Genomic DNA, 6,000 nt, shown 5'->3' with positions numbered 1-6,000 from the left:
ACATTCTCATAGTAAGTTGGCATTGGTTAGGCGAACGAAATATTTAAAACATCGAGACGATACAACACCAGTCAGGGTGGGAGACGCTTTATAACCTTTATATTTTTTAATATGTGCAACCAACCAACCAACCAACCAACCAACCAACCAACCAACCAACCAACTGTCCGGCTTCTTGGCTGAAGGGTCAGCGTAACCGCCTCCTTTTCAGAGTGGTCTAGAATCGATTTCCATCCAGTTTCGGGATTTTAGCTGCGTCTGGCCAATTCCTCTGTCTCGGGGACCGGATGTTTTCACATCTCTTAATACAGTCTACACATAACACTGTACTCTATATCATACTGCCGAACACCATAGAGACACGCAGTAGTGAATACATTCCTTCACAAGGGGTTGGTGCCAAGAAGGACATGTAAAGTCAAAGCAAAGTCATCTCCGTACAGGCCGTGAAGGCCCTTGGAGTGGTGGAAGGTAAAGGCTTCCACTATTCGTAACCTCGGCACGTGATGGGGTAGAGTGGTTAGCTCTACGCCCGGCCGCCTTTGCCCCCAGGAATTAATCTGGTACTCATTTTTGATGTAGGCTGAGTGAACCTCAGGGCCATATGCACCTCCGGAAGTGGAAATCTCGTTTCTTAAATTTTACGACTTCCTGACGGGGATTCGAACCCACGTCCTCAGGAAGGACATGCGTCCATCAAATGCAATTGTGACACAGCTCGAACCCGCGACTTCACTAGACACCAGATTCCACTGTAAATAAATAAATAAATAAATAAATAAATAAATAAATAAATAAATAAATAAATAAATAAATAAATAGTCTACTGTTAAAATTTACTTAAAATCCTGTTACGATTTGACTCTTTATGATGTAATCTCGTTAACAAGTACTTACAGACCAATGATAACAGATTAGTTTAGTTCATCCTATTGTGACATGACCTACGGCCTCCCCTGCAATTAGTCTACCCTTCTTGCACCTGTACTGCATGGCATCTAGCAGTAAGGCCGCGTGCACACCAAGCGCGCTTCGCATAGTGTGACACTTGTTGCACAAAGCTGAGCGTAACGCTAAGCATAGTGTGACACTTGTTGCACAAAGCTGAGCGTAACGCTAAGCATAACCAGTGCTTTGTTCCGAAGTCAGATGTTTACACCATCCGCGCTCTGCTACGCACTACGCCTACCTTAAAACTAAGCGAAGCACCAGATAACGAGCAGTGTTGGTTAATTGCTTAGCGTTACTTAGCTGTTTCTGAAGCTATGGAAGAAGAAATTGTTCATGCTGTGTTTCATAGAGAAGAAGAAGAAATATGGAACCCAAGTCACAAAAGGGATAAAAAGTAACTGTTTTGCAAAGTAAGTGGATCGGAGTATCTACAACAGTTTTATCGCATTCCTACAGTAAACATATACAGACCGGGCAAGTTGGACGTGCGGTTAGGAGCGCGCAGCTGTGAGCTTGCATCCGGGAGATAGTGGGTTCGAATCCCTCTGTCGGCAGCCCGGAAGATGGTTTTCCGTGGTTTCCCATTTTCATACTAGGCAAATGCTGGGGCTGTACCTTAATTAAAGTCACGGCCGCTTCCTTCCAACTCCTAGCCCTTTCCTATCCCATCGTCGCCATAAGACCTATCTGTGTCGGTGTGACGTAAAGCCACTAGAAGAAAAAAATATATGCAGTAATATTACTTCTATTGTCACACTTTATAGGATGAAATTGCGTATGGATTTTAGTGTCGGGAGTGTCCGAGGAGAAGTTCGGTTTGCCAGCTGCAGGTCTTTTGAATTGACTCCTGTAGGTGACCTGCGTCGTGATGAGGATGAAATGATTATGAAGACGGCACATACACCCAGCTTCTGTGACCAAAGGCCTGTACGCTAACAATTTAGCCATGGAGCCGGACACTTTGTGAAAAAGAGCATAGGATCTCCCAGACTCTGTCATATAGGTTTATAATTTTGCCAATGGAGGATGGTAACATGAGGATTAACATCACTCTGAAGGCTAGTAGTGGGCTTGGAAGTAAATATTCCTATTTATGAATGATTATATTTGTCACACATTTACTCCACTTTTGTTACGGTGATAAATTGCATATGCTAAGTGTAATTATTCTGCCAAGCTACAGATCCAGTGCCATTACAGAAATTGCAGATGACAAAAGAAGCGATATACTAAATCTGTGGGAGTTCTCGTACTGGTGAAACATATAGTGTGTTATTTTCCAATGATTTTTGTAACGAGGTAAATCGAAAATTTCCTCCATTACTTTGATATCCATCTTCCCCAACATCAACAGCCAGCAGCTTGCAATCTGCATTAACAAGAGCTTGTATCAATATTGAAAAATACTATTTATAATTACATGTGTAATATAAAGAGCGTGATTTAGCCGGGCATTTAATTTCCACGTATTTGCTGCCCGGTGCTCCTGGACAAATGGGAAAATTCAATTTCTTCCAGTACTTCTCTGCTACTCGTCGCCACACTTCAGTTGCAGGGTTTGGAAGGTCAAAAGTATTTCTTTTGGTCATTCTTAAGTAATCATAAAATTTATCGCGGTAGTCTTGCATCTCTGTACAAACGATAGAATGCTCCGTAATTCGTTCTTAATGAAATTCATGAACCCACTTTCGATTCTTCTTTCTAATTTTCAATTTTAAGTAACTCTTTTCCATCAATAAACAGTTTCTAGTGAACTTGGATAACGGCACTAGCTTGTGACAACCCTAAAACGCCTCGCGCCAAACTAAGCTAAGTGCATGGCGTAGAGATTTCGGTGTGAACAGGAAGCACGCCTTGCCCTATACATAGCAATTCACGCTACACGTGACACACTATGCGAAGTGCACGTGGCCGCACACTCGGAACTTGATTTAGCTGTGGTAGATTTCATTTTCGGGTTTGGGAAAACGAGCAAATCATTTCCTCGGCGAGTGTCTTTTCTGCGTGTGCGACTGGACTCGTAAACTTCCCGTCCTGGTGCTCGCTGGTGGCAAGGCAACGGCACTTTCGAAATGTAAAGGGCCGCTCTGAGTGACTCAGACAGTTAAGGCACTGGCTTTCTGAGCCCAAGTTGGCAGGTTCGATCCTGGCTCAGTACGGAGGTATTTGAAGGTGTTCAAACACGTCAGCTCCGTGTCGGTAGATCTACAGGCACGTAAAAGGACTCCCTCGGGACAAACTCCCGGAATTTAGGAATCTCGTAAATTCGCAAAAGTCGTTAGCAAGACGTAAAACCAATATTATTGTTATTATATTAAATGTAAAGACTATAATCACCATCCCTTTCCTAGTTGAGGGAAATATTTTTAATTGGTACGCAGGAATCCCGTAACTGTTCCGGTAGCACTTTAGAGTTTTCCATTAAGTTATGTAGGGATTATCCAAGCCATTTTGCGAGTATTGGACAGGTGCTGATTTGCCTTTTGCGATTTCACCATGTGGGGCTAACGTAAACATCAGACATTGATACTGTAAATGCCACAAGGATGCTCGAGTGTTAAACCTCGGTATGCTCCTATCTTTTTTCTTACTGCGACTAGATATTTTCAAAATGTAAACCTTTGTAGACCGTTTAGGATCTTAGCTCCCTTTTTCCTGGTGGCAGCGTAGTCTGGGGTCCGACTCGTTGGCTGAACGGTCAGCATACTGGCGTTCGGTTCAGAGGGTCCCGGGTTCGATTCCCGGCTGGGTCGGGGATGTTAACCTTAATTGGTTAATTCCAATGGCACGGGGACTGGGTGTATGTGTTGTTTTCATCATCATTTCATCCTCATCACGACGCGCAGGTCACCTACTGGTGTCAAATAGAAAGACCTGCACCTGGCGAGCCGAACCCGACCTGGGATTTCCCGGCACTAAAAGCCATACGTCATTTCATTTCAGCGTAGTTTGCGCTTAACGACTGTTTCAATTGGGCACTCGTACCCCAGTAGGTTGTTCTCTGACGTGTTCATATATGGAATTTCCTGTGATTTTCTAATTCCCTGCTTGCTGCTATTTTCGGAGGTTTCTATCCTTTCTTCTTCTAGTGTAAATTGCTTGATTTTGTGGTCAATTACATAGTATGGGACCTTCTTCCCTGCTTCTGGAGTATCTACACAACTTAGTTTCGTTTTGAGGTCTATTTAATTACCAAGTTTTTAACACTCGAGTTTACTGTGAGGGACGTGAATGCACCATTATCTGGTTATATGGAGTTCGAAAGCTCTCTCTGTACGCACTCACTTTCTTTAAGGATCTCTCATTGTTCTGTGAGCATTGTTGTTGGCTTTTTATCTATGTTTTTAGACTGGTTCTCGTATTTTCTTAACTTTTATTACTTGTATATATTTTTGCCATTAAATTTTGTTGAGATCACTTAGGTTATAGCCGGCCCAATGGTGTAGGGGTAGCGTGCCTGCCCCTTACCCGGAGGCCCCGGGTTCGATTCCCGGCCAGGCCAGGGACTTTTACCTGGACCTGAGGGCTGGTTCGAGGTCCACTCAGCGTACGTGATTAGAATTGAGGAGCTATCTGACGGTGAGATAGCGGCTCTGGTCTAGAAAGCCAAGAATAACGACCGAGAGGATTCGTCGTGCTGACCACACGACACCTCTTAATCTGCAGGCCTTCGGGCTGAGCATTGGTCGCTTGGTAGGCCAAGGCCCTTCAAGGGCTGTAGTACCATGGGGGGGGGGTGTTGGTATCACTTAGGTTATAGGGTATAAAATAAGCTTTTTGTCTGTACGTTGGTCATAATTAAGAAGGAATGATATTTCTGTATCGGTTGTACCCATAGTAACAAGATGTGCACTTTTTAATTTTCTGACATCTCTGTCTGTCTGTCTGTCTGTCTGTCTGTCTGTCTGTCTGTCTGTCTGTCTGTCTGTCTGTTTGTCTATCTATCTGTTTGTATGAACGCGCATCACGAAAATTGGCTGCAGGGAATTTAATGAAAATCGGTATGTAAAGTCGGGGAATAAGGCACTACAATATTGGCTATAAATACTCATAACTGTATCCACGTTGAATGAAATTATCTCATAGATTAGGGGTAGACCTAAAATTCAATTCCCAAAAATCTATGCTATTAGTGGCCCTATCGATAAATACTACATAACTAAAGTTATAATATAGAATTATATTTCCGATCATTTATGTGATACATTGTTGCCGTATCGGTTATGATAACAGATATATTCATGAATTTCGATTTTTGTTGCTAAGTCCGTATCATGCCGGGCCACGAGAAAATGGGTGAACAGAATTTAATGAAAATCGATGTGTAAATTCGGGGAATGAAGCACTACCGTCTAGGCTATAAATAACTTTATTCACCCTGGATGAAATGGTAGTTTGTGGGAAGACGCCCAAAATTTAATTTTTAAATACCTATGTTATTATGAAATGTAATAAAATCTTATTCACAACGTATATACGAATTCATCTAGAATTCTGTATACCGGGCGAGTTGGCCGTGCGGTTAGGAGCGCGCAGCTGTGAATTTGCATTCGGGAGATAGTGGGTACGAATTCCGCCATCGGCAGCCCTGAAGATGGTTTTCCGTGGTTTCTCATTTTCATACCAGGCAAATGCTGGGGCTGTACCTTAATTAAGGCCACGGCCGCTTCCTTCCAACTCCTAGGCCTTTCCTATCCCATCGTCGCCATAAGAGCTATCCGTGTCGGTGTGACGTAAAGCCACTAGCAAAAGAAAAAAAGAAGAATTCTGTATACAACATATAATTCCGTAGCGAAGCATGGATACACCAGCTAGTGGTATACACACTCATGTTCATTAAAACCACAATATCTTGAAGACTAGAGATAGGAAGTTCATATTCACAGGACATGCGCATTACTATTTTCTGAAGAAACGGTTAGCATTTGAACCATGTCGGCCCTCAGGTTCAAGGTCCACATCGATATCTCGTAGCACTACCACCGACTGGTAAAATGTGCTTGCGGCTCTCGTTGTCGCTATAAACCGAAGGTAATGGATTGGTGTAAT

Source organism: Anabrus simplex, chromosome 1, assembly GCF_040414725.1.
Source record: "Anabrus simplex isolate iqAnaSimp1 chromosome 1, ASM4041472v1, whole genome shotgun sequence".
NCBI lineage: Eukaryota > Metazoa > Arthropoda > Insecta > Orthoptera > Tettigoniidae > Anabrus > Anabrus simplex.
Note: the sequence above shows the minus strand (reverse complement) of the source record.